Below are 17,073 nucleotides of genomic sequence, written 5' to 3' on the forward strand. Positions count from 1 at the left end.
ATATTTTCTTATTTGCTCTTATTTTAATTATGGGTTAAGTTTCTTTTTATCGATTCCATCTATTGTGACATAGTTAGTCCATTGAGAACATTGCACAGCTACTTGATATATCTTTTGACACCTTCCCCTGATCTATCTTCATCAACTGCTCTTCTTTTCTCAAATGAGATGAGTTCAAGTGTCTTGTTTTCTTATTTTAAATCTATTTAATGAAATATACAATCTAAATAATTAAGCCAGACTCTAGACATCAACTTTGATGCAATGATATTCCTTTGTAATTATTTTGTTTGAAGATATGCTTTTTCATAAACTTAGTTCGTTAATGCTATATTGCGTAAGATTTCTTAAAATAATTATTTTTATTTTCGTCCAAAAATAGTATTTTCATTTATTCCAATCTGAAATTTATGTTACATAAATTCTAGTTCCAAAAATAATATCACGGGATATTGATTATACCTATTGCCCCAAAAATGGTAGACAAGCGTTCCGAATATCTAGAACTGATAGATAAACTAATAGCAGACGACAATATCAACCCATTTCTACTACATGTAGCCGCAAACCGAAAAGATTTTATGTTAAATATCAACCACATTTTGCTCTTTCTGTTTTATACATACAAAGACAAGCATATACTTCTAAGCAAGCTCAAAGTCCTCCTTCTAACACAAGAAATTATAGATAGACGAGATCACAACAACCCGAATAATATTACCCAAAAGATAGCTAATTTTAATGATGATGAGCTTTATCAAATGGGAACTAATGAAGTATTAGAAGAGATATTTTATGCGTGCTTGGAAATAAAAGAATATGGATATGAAGGGAGCATAATTAACGATTCTTTGTATTTGTTATATGATGATTCGAAATTTAACCGTGTTCTTGTGATGGATTTTTTTCGAAATGCTGATTTGGATTCTGCTGATATAGAAGGAATGATTCTTCAAGTAATTTTAGCTTTGGATGAAGTTTTTGTATCATTAAAATCGCTTAAACAGAATAACAAAAACCAGGATTTAACTGATTCTAATGAGGTAATAAATTTTGAAGAAAATAGAGAGGAAACAGATTTTAGCAGTAAAGACAAAATAGATGAATTCAACAATTTGGATCGTGAAAACAAATCACTTTTACTTCAAAAAAATTCATTTATAAAAGACGATTACGATCAAAAATGTTTTACAAAGAATATTAATGATGAAGATCCAAAACATCTTGAGAGACTAGATATGGCAATTCAAAAGGAACTAGAATTGATAAAATTAGAGAAAATGTCAAATTCAAAAACGTACAAACAAAACATAGCAGTTAAATTAATTGAACTAATACAAATACTTGTTGATAAAAAAGATGTATTTAGTTCGAAACTAATGTCTGAGCTTATAAAGCAGGAATTATTTTTTCGAGAAAGAAAATTAGAGAAGTTACATTTAAAAACAGTTATCAAGTCGTATTTTAATAAGCTAAAATCCAGTAGTTGCAAAAAAGCACAAAAAAAATATTTCAAAAATTTAAAAAAATATCCAAAATTTATAAATTACCATAGATCCCTGTTTAATTATTGTTTAAGGGTTAAAAAGAAATTTGATTGGGAAAAAATGTTTGAGATACTCGATCAAAATCCCCATATTGAGAATAAAATTATGGATCCCAGCATTATTCCTTCAGACATATTTTTTCAAAAAATTCTCATCATGAAAAATAAAAGATGTTTTAAAGTTTTGTTGAAGGCTGTAATTAATTCTGAAAGCAATATCGATCAGCTTAAAGAGTATAGAAAGGTTTTTGAATTCAATAAAGATAAAGATGATATTTTCGATTATTTGATGGGTATAATTGATAAAAAAAATTAGTAGGCATAATCTTGGCATTCAAATCTGAAAAGTTTTAAGATTGATTATAAATAAATTTTTTAAAGAAATAATGCATAAAGTCTATTCAAACTCCTCTTATTAGAAAATATAACTTATTATTGAAATAAAATACAGTATTTTTTTATTTTAAAACACATGTTTTTTTCATTTAATTTGTCTATTTAGAGGTATAACACCTCAAAACCTTTTTTTTACTATAAAATTTAGGTACTTTTATAGAGTTTATAATAATAATGAAATTTTTAACGTTTTCGTTAGATTGTAAAATGGGTTTTAAAGGCTATTTATAGTTTCGCATATTATAATCCCATTTTCGTAAGAAAAAACGCTCAAAACATCTGCTAATTATTCTTTTATCAAATAAACTACTATCATTTATATAAAAATGTCTGGTATGACGGCTCCATACTATAAAAGCAAAATTTTACACATTTTTCTTACCACATGTAGTCAAAAAAATAGCCTATTTTTTTATTTACAGGTGATGCATCTAAATATATTTTTTAAATCGTATGGCGTCAAAAGTAACAGCATTTATAATGCACTGTATTGAAGAGCGATATTTTTTTTGGTGTAAGCTAATTTATCTATATAATATTTTAATATAGAATGATGCTTTACGATTACATATTTTTTATAATAAGGATTTTTAAAACCTTGAAAACAAAATAAATGTAAAAATGCACAAATAATCAATTAGATTTCACGATTTATTTTCAGAAATATTTGGATTCTCAACTAAAAATTATCTCTGTTCCCATAAAATTTCGAATTCTTTTTTTAAAATCATTCTATTTCATTATAAAAGATTTTAGAAATATTCTTCGCTTACACATATGTGCATGCACACATTCTATTTATATATATATTTTTTTGACTACATTTCTTACGAAATTCCACAAGAAAAATAGAGGTCACATTTTTAACTGAATTTTTTTCTTTTGTAATTTAGCTTATATTTTAATCTTTACTTTATGATTTTACTTACTCATTTTCTAGATTTAATTTGTTATCTTAATTACATTTTTTTTGGATTTACTTCGTCATCTTGTATTTTTTTTTCACATGATATAGCTACGTGTTTCTTAAGAATTTTTTTATAGTGCACTACAAATCCAAGCATATAAACGTTAAACATTATTCAGATAAAAATTTATGCTAATATTGATCATAAAAAGATAAATTGGATCAAAAATAAAGAAATTAATAAATATTCCATTTCAAACATGATAAATTAGCACACTAAGAATCCTTATTCAAGGTTAAAATGTACAATATTGAAACAAATATAATTATTTAGTCAAAAAATAATATCTAGAAAATCAAAATTTGAGAAAAAAAAGAACATAAAATCAATATTTTAACGATTAAACAATCATGAAATTTGAAATAATCAAATGGGCTGACTATTCCTCAATAGATATAATTGATGGGAAAAAACTTAACCCACAAAAAAATATGAAATTTTATCGGTTTTTTGGTATTAGATATGTTATTTCTATGACGTCTATTTTAGATAACATTTCCATATCATTTTTTCGATTATTTTTTATATCAAATAGTATATCTATCTAGAAATAATCAATGGAAAAATACACGATACATATGAGTGTATAAATATGTAAAAGCCAATATAAATTTATTCATGCTATATTCGCATTCTGATTTTTTGAAAAATACAACACTTGAAAAAATTAAACACAAGTCAATACTTTAAATTTTGTACCAATATTCGTTTAATATTTAAATACACCATTCTAAAAAATTTTGGTATGCATACGTTATGCTAAATTATTTTCCTGAGAAATTCTGATATATTAATAAATGGTACTAGAAACACAAACCCAACTTAAATTTGCAGCATTAGTATATTATTCTTCGTGTTTAAGAACATATTGTATGGAAGATATTAAACAAGGACACCATTAGAAAATTAATCTTGTAATAAAGTGTTTATAAAAAAAAATTGGTCAAATAAAGAGAAGGTACATAAAATAATTTTAGAACGTATTTTGATCTATATTATGGTTTTGAAATTCATATTTATAATTTATTAAAAGCTATAAATTTTATTAACTCTATTCCTTATATTTTTTCTGTTTACAACATTAAAAATTGTTGCTCTTGAGAGCTTGGCGGAAACGGTAAAAAAAATTTAGCGTAGCCCAGAGTCTCTTCGATGTCAACAAGATGCATAAATGCACTGTCTTTGAAATTTAAAACCAAAAAATTGAATATATAAGTTTTATTATTGAAATACCGCGAGGCTTATCAGACTTTATTTTTTTCCAAGCGGGTTTCTTGTTTTCTCAAATACATAAGTTTAATTAATAAAATACCGCGAGGCTTATCAGATTTTATTTTTTTCCAAGTGGGTTTCTTTTTTCTCAAATACATAAGTTTTATTATTGAAATACCGCGAGGCCTATCAGATTTTATTTTTTTCCAAGCGGGTTTCTTTTTTTCTCAATATATGCCATGTTTTCGACGCCAGACAGTTCCTTTAATTTTCCACCTTCCCACTCAGCTTCACCCTCATCATCGCTTTCTTCTCTCACCATAACCGTCATTAAAAGCTCTTTTTCCTCCGTTTTTGTTTTGAATATATTGCTCTCGACCTTTAAATCTTGCATTACCCTAAAAGAGTACCCTTGATCCACCAAAAACTGCCGTCTTTTAGCACTGTAATACATTTCATCCGTGTCTTTTGAAACTAAACTGTAGAACCACACCTTGAACCCTGGATCATTTCTTCGTTTTGCCCTTAAAATTCGGCCTAGTCTTTGCGCTTCCTGTCTTCTACTTCCAAAGTGCGAACTTATCTGTATAAGACACGTTGCTTCAGGAAGATCTATCGAAGTATCCCCGACTTTCGAAAGAAAAATGCAGTTTATCTTGGGATTGACCCTAAACTGATTTAAAATGTGCATTCTTTCTTGTTGTGAAGTTGGTCCATATATAAAAGGTTTGTTCAGTTCAATAGCATAATTTTTTAATGCGAATACATTGTCTGAAAATACAATAATTTTATCACCTTCGCTTTCATGCTTCCTTATTAGAAAATCGACTGCCCTGAATTTCCCTGGATTCATTACACTTAACACTCTTCTTTTTCGAACACTGCATGTAAGATATTCCCTATAAAAAGAAGGGGCCATTCTACACCATATTTCTACACATTCGACTTTAGCGATATGGCCCTGAATACTCAACATTTGCCAATCAGCTTCATATAACTTAGGGCCAATTAAAAAATTAAGATCCTCTATTCGGTCGTCTTCTCTAACAAGTGTAGCTGTCAACCCAAGTTTCGTATAATGTCTTACCGCCACAACTTTTCTAAACATATTTGCTGGCACAACATGTACCTCATCAAGAATAAGAAGACCCCACACTCTTCTATTAATTTCATTCACGATCTTCTGTGCATCCCGACTTCTTTTCCCTGAATATGCTAGCATCGTGTATGTCGTTATTAGTACATTCGCAATAGTATCCTTTTTATCAGATGTGAACGTGCATATATCTTTATCCGATATTGTTGTATACTCTTTTATTTGTGCTTTCCATTGCTCAACGGATACGGACGATGTACAAAGTATTAGAGCTGGGTGCTTCATTGTACACATCGCAGTTATTCCGACCAAGGTCTTTCCTGCACCACATGGAAGAACGATTATACCCGATCGTGCTCGACCGTTCGAAAACATTTTATTTAGACATGTTTCTTGGTAAGATCTGATTTGTGTGTTTGGCTTTAAATCGATTGCGTATGATCCATAAATAGGTAGATCAACATCATCATCTCCTGTAAAAAATGATTTATTTGAACTCGAATCCAAAAATCGGGCAACGATTGACTTATCGATTCCAGTTCTAGATTGCTCGCTTTTTATTTCAGCTTCAGTCAACAAAGAATCTTTTGCTGCTGCTTCATTCATGCTTTCAACGGTGTTGCTTCGAAAATCAAATTCTTCAACTACTGGATAGTTTATTTCAATGCACCTCTTTCTAATTCGTTCAACATCAGAAACTCGCCCATCCTCGTTTGTGCACTTTTTAATAACAATATCATTATACACTTTTAGTCTTATCTCATCATCATCCACGTCTAAAAAGTATTGATTATAACGAACACTGAGCTTAACTTTCCCACAGTTTCGTGTACAATTCTCAATAAAAAGAATAACATGTGGCGTTAGCCCAGTTTTAGAAAAAAAATTTAGACCTTGTAGAATATCATCGCATGTCAGTCCAACACAAACTGCAGCATAGAGCGAATAGGGTGTCAATTTATATTCATGTATCAACTTAGGACGAGAGACTGGTTCGGATACAGCTACCAAAAAATCGGTTGCTTGTGTAAAAAGAGGATGAAATGTTTCAAGAATAATAGTTGCATCGTGTGTCACATAAAATGGAAATGATCCAGGGTTTGATTTAAGTGTTAGTGTCGCGTGTGGAAATGTATGTACAGTTGTTGCTTGTGTTGGAAGAATATCTGTAAAAATAGGCTGTCCATCCATGCTTAATAATTTGTGGGTGAATTCTTGTTCAGATTTCATGAAAATTAATTATTTCAAAAATATGCTTAAATTGTACTTTACAACATAAATTATTTATAAAATCAATGATCAATATTAAATTATAACAAATATGAATTATTAAAAAAAGGCGGTAATGAATATTAGGATTAAATCAAAAATAGATAAATTGTTAAAAAAAATACTTCAACTTTCGAAACAAGAAACTGAAAAATATTGACCGTGATTTATGGTCCAAACTTACAAAATGCAATTGTGAATCTCATTATATGAAAAGAAACTGAAAATACTATTAACCTCTAATTCTGAAACTATTAATTTTATATTCGTAAATACAATTATTTAAAATAATATTAACTTTAATTCTGTAACTATAAATTATTAAATCGAAAATATAATAATTTCAAATGATATTAACCTTAACTCTGAAAATATCACTTTTTAAATTGTTAATAGAATAATTTCAAATGATATTAACATATAATTCAGCTCTATCGATTTTTTAATTGTAAATATAATTATTTGAAATGATACCTGCTAGCATCTGAACTGTCATTAATATACAAATGCAAGTCAAAAATTAACCCATATGTTATAACATGGGACGGTGTGGTGACACGATATCATAGAAGGTACCTGAAGGAACTAGATGTCACGAACCATGTTGAGGCATATATTCAAACCTTGGGATTGTGAAAAACCCTTGAATTAATAGGTCTCGAAAGAAGGAGGGGCATTGAGGAAGACTTTGGAGAGGAGAAGATAGCTGAAAGTATAAATACGCTGTGCGTACAGAGAATCAAGCAAGCTGTGCCTGAGAACAAAAACTAAAATTACGGCTATAAATATGGCCCATGAATAAAAAATTATTTGAAATGATATTAACTTCTAATTCTGTAACTATAAATTTTTAAATTGTTTATATAATCATTTGGAATGATATCAAGTTCTAATTCTGAAACTATCAATTTTTAAATTTGAATACAAGCATTTATAATAACATTAACTTTTAATTCTGTAACTATATGTAAAAAATTTAGACATATCACGCATTCATATTTCAAAATTATTGAAGCAATAAAAAATAGAATCGTTATATAAATATAGTATGTAAGCACAAAAAAGACAAAACTTGATTCTTATATTTTAAAATTGCGAATATACATTAAAAATCGCGATTTTTCAAGTAAGAACTGCGTATTTATATTTTTCCTATTTTTAGGCAGTAAATATTCATGCAGATTTCTCATCTTATTATATTATAAAAGGTTAAAAACATAAACATAATTGTATATTAAATCATACCCAATAAAATACACATTCCATCGCCATAAAAATTTTAAATTTCGATAATTTTTATGAAAAATGCTGCTAGTCCTGATTTATAACAAATTTGTAATAAAATTGTTCTGCGAAATAAGTATAAAGTAATTATAAATCATTTAAGGGATATTTAAATCATAGCATAGCATTTAAAATTAAAAATTTTCATCTGATTGAAGACATGAATATAGAATATATCTAGTTTGACTTTACGGATTTTTATCAGCTAAAAATAATATTTAATAAATCTCCTATTCTTATTTCTTGTAAAAAAATATGCAGACAAGAATACAAAATTTCAGATTAAGAATCAAATAACAGGAATATTTCTAAAACTTTGCATCAAGCTTAAATGTTTAACAAAAAAAGGTAAATATTGAAAAAAGGCTGTCATGATATAAAAGATGGACAATATAACATTTACCCAGAATCAATAATAACTAAAATCATATATATATAAGTTGAATTATTACGGGAATAAACTTCTAGGTTATATTTAATAAATTAAATCAAACTAACCCTATAGCCATTGCACTTAAAAAGTATCACGAGCTAACCATAAATCAAATTCATATGATAAATTTTAAATTTTAATTCATATTGTATATTTAAGGCAAATAAAACAAAATCCAAGGTTTACATTTTTGAAATCCCATTTACTCAAGGTTTTCTGTCAATAAAAAAAATAAATCTTTTATCAAAAGGCTCTAATATGACAAGCTTAAAATTAAAAAATACTTCAATGATGAAATAATATGTTTAAAACACCGTAAAAACAAACAAGCTTTCTCTATTACACAGTTTTATATAAAAAACTGAATATTTATTCTTTTTAAATATTACCATGGGAAATTAAACACAATTTTAGTTATTTATTATACGATTTTTCTATTTTTTATAAGTTTATTATCTGTAGAAGCATCAACACTTGTTCTTGGATTTAAGTTCAAACTTTTTTTCGCTTAGCTGTGGGCTTTTTTCGATGCTATCAGTTGGCGGACACATCTTAATATTAATTCTTGAGAGAATAAAAATTCGAATCGGCATGTATAATCTGAATTTTTCAGATGAACATTTGACGCAAAAAAAAAATTAGCTTTCTTTAAAAAATTTTTAGATAAATTAAAAGGCCCACAAATATATTTTTATTTATGATGCAATACATATTGAAAAATTCACCTAAAAATATATTTATGATAAAAAGGTGTTGTAAGGCATTATATATAAAAAAACAATATTATAAATCTGAATTTACTTGCATCATATAACATCATTTGAAGTAATATTTTACCAGTATTATGAAATTTCGTGTTTTATTTCTAGTTATACACGGAATAAATATTATTAAACTATAATCGGATCATTTTCCTACAATCAATATGCAAGCACATTATATACAATGTTAAAAAACTTATATTTCAAAAGAATAATAGTTTAAAAGATTATAGGCTTACTTTTTCAGTTTCAAATTTAATTACCCTGAAATTTGAATTTTTACTATTTTCTAAAAAAGCAATTTAATATTAGAAATGAAAATTTAAAATTATAATTACCTTTGTAGAAAGTGTATATGCTTGAATTTAATTGTTTGATGATATTATAGCAACTAAAGTTTTTTTAATTCACCAGCAGCATCTATATATAGCATCATGAACATACTTAAATGAACTACATGCTTAATCATATACACAAAAAGTTGGTCTAATACTTTTCGTATTATTCATTTTTGCTATATATTGGTGATACCTATGAACAGTAATACACATATAAACCTATTATATAACAATAAAATATACCTAGGATACTTTGTGCATGAAATTGAATGCTTTTAATTCTGAAATTATTCTCTAATTACATTAGACACCATAATTTTATTACATATGTATGTTCTCTCATTTTTTTAATTACTATCTAGCTTTAAATAATAAATATCGCTATATCTTTGGTGTGAATTTCACACCTCGATATAACATTAAGATCTACAGTTATTGATTATATGCTAAAGAAGAATCTAGTTTTAAATTTATTATAACTTTAGAAATATACCCAAGCAATAATTTTATTAATTGAATGATTTCCAATATTTGTAAATTCATATAATAATTTATTTTTCAATATTGATTTTTACCCGAATATGTGAGACAAATATTATACCATGTGTTGTAAAATCTAATAAAGTGGCAACAAAATATCATAAAAGTGAATGTGGATCTCAAAGTCGCAAACTAAAATGTGGCATATATTCAAATTATCGGATTGGAAAAACCCTTGAATTAATAGGCCTTAAAAGGAGGAGACGTATCGAAGAAGATGTAAAAGTATAGAATATATAAGTTCACGAGAAATCAATCAAGTTAATCTTATAAAATTACAATACCAAAATTAACCCATAAATAAAAATCGTTTTTGTTTACACGAATATTTGAATTCCGACGTAAATTCTATAATTAAACCTCTAAGAAAATGTAAATTAAAGGGGATCTAAACTTAAACCACAACACGCATTTAGAGCAAAATATTTTTTTATAGAAATACCAATCCATTTATTTCAAAATATACGGAGAAGTTTAAGATCAAGGAATAACAGAGTTAAAAAAAGAAAGTACCATTTCACAAAGTAAACAAGAAAATTACGAGAAGATATCAATAAATTGTTAAGACAGACACAAGTATCAACCATCCTATAATCATGACTGAAATTCTGCTACATGTTCGGCTGAGTTATGAAGAAATCATGAAATAGAAGATTACAAATCAAACAAGCAACGTTATGGAATATATGAAGAATTGCGCAACATTCTATTGAAGATATGCACCTTTTTGTTGTTCTATACCAAGTAAGAAAGTCAACGCTACGAGGTGAAAATAAAAAGGCCAGCTAAAATAATTTGAAGTAAAATAAAATTACATTAAAAAAACCAGACATAGAAGAGGTAATAAATAGTAAAAACGGGAAAATTAGAAAATAAAAAGCACAAATTGAACAATATTTATAAAGATTTAATTTTAACAGACAAGCAACCAATTTATATTTACCAGTGACGTTTCTATCAAAATATATATCACAGGAATTATTAAAGAACAAAGCGCAACTAAATCAAATAGTAGGATTTGGGGTTACAATATAAGAAAAAGGATGTGATGGGATGCATTATGAAAATTATATCTATGATTTCATAGGCTATAAAAACAGATTTATGTTTCTATTATTTCAAAATTTTTCAAAAATTGTACATTATCACCTAACTGAAAAACCACTGAATCAGACGGAATATATATTTTCTTATAAAAAAAAGACCAGCATAAACCCGTTTATTTATGAAATTGCAGCAGATACATATTTAAACTATAAATAGTGGAATTATGTTAGGGTTTTAATCTGGTATAAAATACCCAATAATCAAATATGATTTAATGTAGAGAAATTACTTTAGCACTGTAACCTTTAAAAGCTCACTACTAAGATAATACTATAAATATTACCGCTAACAATAGAAAGATTTAAACTTTTAAGATAATTTCATAAATATTACCGCTAATAATAGAAAGACAAAAACTTTTAACGGTAAATCGAATAAGAACCGTACGCCAGATAAAAACCGTTAAATAACAATTATTAAAAACACTTATTTTTGCTGGGAATACAAAAATAAACTCAATTCTAGGTGGATTTATGCAAAGAAAGTTCATGAGACAGTCGAATAAGAATTTCTAAGAACATAATTGAAAAATTATACGTTCCGAAAGCAAAGGTGATCTTATCGCCTTTATAATGTTATATCTCATAATTCGGTATGATATAATAATAAGCCTATTTAAACAAACGTATGAGCAAAATAATACTGCAGAAAAAAATCTACCTTCACCATCATTTTACCAATGTATAGACTCATTCAGCAGATTATGGAATTATAACTTTCCTTCGGTCTATATGCACACAGAAGATTCTTTATAAAGAACATTTTACTTCTTATTTATAAATGATCTTAAGCTTAAATAAAAGATTCAGGAATTTAAGCTTTTGTTTCAAAGAAACAATTGGATAGTTTAAGAGCATAGAAGTTAACAAAATAATCAATCTCAGCTGCACATGATACCGGGTGTAGTGAATATGCAGCCCTTGTCGGGGGTATAAAGAGCATAAATTATCTTATCATAATAGAAGATGGTATTTCTGTAATCTAGCTAAAAAAATTTGAGAATAAGCATGTGCACAGAAATAATTACAAGAATATGAAATCTGATAAAAACGAAACTAAATGCAAGAAACTTAACTGAATCAGTCAGCGGGCTTGCGCTATCGCCTTTTTACAACCTATAAACTCTTATAATAGATCCGAAAGATTTGGAAAAATTTGACGATCGTTACGGAAAGTTCTGACAGGCGAATTTATAGTACATAAATCATCGAATAAGAAAAATATTTTTAATAGAGATGAATTATGAAAGGTCATTCAAACAGAGAATTATTATCGCGAAATTTTTTTTCTATTGAAAAAGCTACTAAGCCCAGAAAAATGTTTCACAAAGACAAACTGCGATTTATAAGATAATAAATCACATCTGATATTAAAAATTAATGTCTCTTGAACAATTGTAATATAGACGGTTGATATTTGGCCAATAGAGTTGAAAAGAAATATTTAATGTGTAAAATAAAACAAAACTTGTGCTTTAAAAACCTTATAGCATAAAAAAGAAAACACTTGTAGATATCACTGGCTTCTCTTCATGTCTATTTTTATAAATTAAACATGAAAGAAGAGGCTATATTTAGCTATTTGCAAGATAGAAATATGCTCTTCGGTAAAACTTTAATGTTAACACTGCGACGGGGACTTATAGAAGTAGATGCCAAAATATGCTTTATTCGATTAAACAAAAAGGCATAGCAAAATATTCAAATAAATACATCAATCGCCATTGAAAATTGAACATTAAAAAGACATAAATAAGTACGTACTCAGTTAAAGAAATTATGTAAATGAACTAGCAGAGATAAAAGTGAATGTATGGGTAAAGGTATATATAACTATCGAGTAATCAACGAGTTATATTGGTATAATATAAGAATATAAATTGGTATATGCTTAATATTTAAACTTTATTGATAGGGTGAATTTAGTTATATAGTTTTTTTGTTAGAAAAAAATGAACACCAAGTTAAATAATCTCCGCTAAAAAATCATGAAAGTAAAGACGGGTATTATGAAAAATAGCTCGTTATGTGATTATTTAAAGCTATATGATAGATAATTTCATTTGTGCTGTACTCGCAAGATAAGCAGATTGAGAATCTTCGAATTTGAGAACACGATACTAAGAGGAAACTTCAGTACCTTATGGATGTATTTACATGCGTTAAATTATGAAAATGTGTAATAAAAATTACAAAAATAATTTATTTAATGAATTTTAACGCGAATACTGTAGATAGATACTTTGATAAAGTAAATCAAATCATCAAAAAAACTTTATTGGATGAAAATAAAAAAAGTGTTATCTAAGAATGATTGTAGAAAATGATTAAATTAAATTGAAAAGGGTAATTTAATCGAGGTAAAGGTATTTTTAGCAGAAAAACAGTGAATATATTTTTACTAGTTCTAGTAATAAAAAGAAACTAGGTGATTCAATATGCAATGTTACAGAGTATATTGGAAAATCAACAACGATAATGATCGATGGATGGTTGGGTTACTGTTGATTAGTTGAATATAGATGTGAGCATTAAAAATTTAATCACTTAACTGAGTATTCAAAAAGGAAGCAATGAATTATGCTACATACAGATACTATTATAGAAAGTTATTTATATAGAGGAATTTGTACTTAGGGCTGTAGAACTGAAGAATTCGTCGAGCCATGTTTGGATTTATATATAAGATGAAAAATCAATATAAAGACAATATCGCAAAGATCAACGTCAAATAAAATTTGATATAATTTCATTATTTTATTATAAATTACGATTTTAAATAAATAAATTAATCGATTCAAAATTTCTCTTATATGAAAGAGCCCAAATAATAACCTGCACCTTAGACTCTAATAAAATTGATAGAAAAAGGAAAGTAGATCCAAAAAGCTGTCGAATGGTGAAATTAGAAACTAGTAATATATTATCTCATAGTTAATTAACAAATTATTTTTTACAAAGGCAAAACAAAATTAATACCAGATGTCATAACATGAGATTCTGGGTCCCGAAATTCCTCAAATAGTATATTAAGAAGTTCGGTATTCCAACGGAAGCATCTGCATAAAATAAGATTAATAATGAAACTGTAATTATATGTATCAAGTGATGGATATGCATCTAGAAAGATTTTAAATATTATGAAACTATAAGAAGCATCGAAAAAATCTGTTTTTCAGAGGTAAATAAACAGCTAAAAAAATTAAACTTCAATAAAAAATAAAGATCAATCCACAAATGCTATATAATCGTATCAATAGAAAAATATCCTCCATCAATTAAATCAATTAAAATCTGTTAAATTTATTTAAAGCTAAAATAAAACAAATTGAATATTATACGTTAAAATTACGAAAATTTTTTATGAAATCAAAAAATATTTATGTAAATGAATAAGAGTTATCCATTAAATGCAATTAAGTCACGTAGAGCTTAATAAACCATGCCTTCATTATCATCAAAAAACATAGATACCAACACTTACTTGTCTCTATGTTCTTTTCTCACACCTTTTTGTTTTTGATACGCTTTTTAGCTTATTGTTGTACGACTCAACATTTTGTGTATGGACTAAAGAATCAGGATTGACAAAATTATACTTATGTGTGGTTCTATGATCTTCATAGTTTTTTTCGAAATATAATTATAGCCTTTCTATGTATCTGATATATTACTGAACCTTATCTGATCACTACAATAATGAAATTCATTAGCGTTGCTTTGGTTCTTTTCGATGTTAACTGTAGGAAATCCATTGCTATTTGATTCACCTGTGTCTACAACAATCAAGGATGAGATCTGATATATTGGTCTCCATCCTCGATGAGACTTAATCTATGGTTAAGCATTGTTTCATCTGCTTAAAAATCGAATCAAGCACACACATTCAACTATATTTCAGGTATATTGTTCTGTTATTAGACTCTTAACCGTACCTACGAGTTTCTAAATGAATTCTATTATGCAAATAACAACGCATAAAGATCTTTAAGAAGGATTTTACAATAGAAGAACACAAATATTAACAATTTCTTGATTTAAATTATAAATTTATCCAATAATGTATCTTTTCTAATAGAAATGGTAGTTCGATATTAATATACAGATGTGATCCATACACCTATAATTACGACCATCATATCTATCTTTTGTAGCATTTAAAGCCATCGGTAAACATGGTGGCGTATAAAGACCACATCACTTATATTTATGCTAAGTTTCTTATTTTTGCAAGTAAACTAATAATGTATTTGCTTTTAAATTACTTAAAAAATTGAAAATTCTTTTAGGCGTTGTTAAATTATTTTATAATCAATAGATGATCCCCCCGCGCGGGTCGGTGATTTTCGATTTGATATTATATTTTTACTGCGAAATAAAATACATGAGTTTTCTAATTTCTAAAATGAATTTAATTTATTCACACGTTGTTGTAAGTCTTTTTTTCCATAAACTTAATTTTACTTCCCTTTCTTTCTTAGATATATCCGTTATAATCTTTCTTCAATCATCTAATTATAAATTTAAAAGATAAGAATCTCCTCTGAAATCTTTGATATACATGAGGAAGCTTCACAAGAAAATTTATATCATATTCTACTTGCATAAGATCAATTCGCCAATTTCATTTTTCATTCAGATAACTATTTTGAATACTTTTTTTGCCTATTATTACTTTTAGTATGTATTTCAAGGTGTTCATCCGTATACCGAAATATCTTTTTATATCAAATTTATCGAATATTCGCATACAACAATCTTAAAATTACTGTAATTATTCATAAACAATAGCATTTTACTCATTTTGTTAATCATTAGCCCATCTAACGTATTTGAATGGAAATAAATTGTTGTTTTATAAAAAATTCGATCCCTGAATCCAAAAGGAACTACGAATAATTATTTATTGGGGAAAAAACCTTAACCTTGATAGGGTATAATATTAAAATAACATGTATATCTCTTGTAAATGTGCATAGCATAAGATTTATTAGTTTGTATTCGATATTTAAACATATAATTTATTGTTTTCTTCCCTTATATACTGTGTGTTTATAATCGCTAGCCCAGTAATTAAAAGTGCTTCAAATGTTTAAGAAATAGCAGGTTAATGCCCATTATTGTTTTCCATATAGTTATTCGACTGTAAGTTCATATGTATATTCATAGTCTGATAGTTTTATAAATATATATCCCGTTTATTTCTTTCTTTGATTAGGAAACTGCAAATAAGTATTTTCATTCAACGTTTTAGGGCATTAATATCGGGATTTTTAAGTATATTTTTAACTATTCAAAAAAATTGATATAATTTGTGAGAAATAACAGGTTAAATTGCTATATAATCAGAACCGACCAGACCTGAATCGTTAAAAAAAAATACAAGACAAAATAAAGAATACACATGTAATATATTCAAAGCTCCATAAAACACACTAGATCGATCAAATTGTCTCACAATCTAATAAAGCGTGCATAATTTTAATTCTAACAATTTATTGACACCACTTCGACCCTCGAATCATTATAAAAATTAAATCGAATCTCTAGCTAATTCTCACCAGGTTCATGTATTTTTAGATGGCTTACGCACCTGTAAAAAATATTTAGATTGGAAAGTAATTTTATCTATTCTTAAATATAAATGTATGATAGATGATAAATAAAGGTTTTTATCTCATCTTCATAATACTTTCTGTTTACAGCCATTCAATTCACATAAGAGCGCAGATTTTTGACACCTAGATATACTATATATATCATAGATTCTTCTCCGAGTTTTGGTTATTTTATGTTTATTCTGGAAAACCTTTGATTTCATAATATAAATTAAAGCTCATAGGTCAAAAATATTTTAATAAAAATGTTTTTCCTATCTAAAATTAGTATAAAAACTTTAAATCTACGCAGCGGATGAATAGAGAATTCGTAAATTTTTTTTTGGAAACATGCAAATAAATTTTTATTAAAGTAACAGGATTTATATTGTTCATTATTTTTATTATGATGAAAAATTATTTTTATATAAGAGAAAAAGTTGCTAAAACACAAAATTTAATTTATTTTAAAGTAAATTTTAAAAATAAAGTACATTTAGACAAAAAAATATGTATTTTACAATGAA

The 17,073-nt window shown here is 27.0% G+C and overlaps 1 pseudogene; it reads right to left on the bottom strand.

Annotated features, from left to right (window-relative positions):
• Positions 1-4,318: 4,318 nt before the first annotated feature.
• On the bottom strand, positions 4,319-6,409 carry LOC147066625 (uncharacterized; annotated as a pseudogene).
• Between the last annotated feature and the right edge of the window lie 10,664 nt (positions 6,410-17,073).

The sequence above is a fragment of the Rhyacophila brunnea genome, unplaced genomic scaffold (genome assembly GCF_057557595.1).
Source record: "Rhyacophila brunnea isolate RB1 unplaced genomic scaffold, BYU_Rbru_1.0 scaffold_45, whole genome shotgun sequence".
NCBI lineage: Eukaryota > Metazoa > Arthropoda > Insecta > Trichoptera > Rhyacophilidae > Rhyacophila > Rhyacophila brunnea.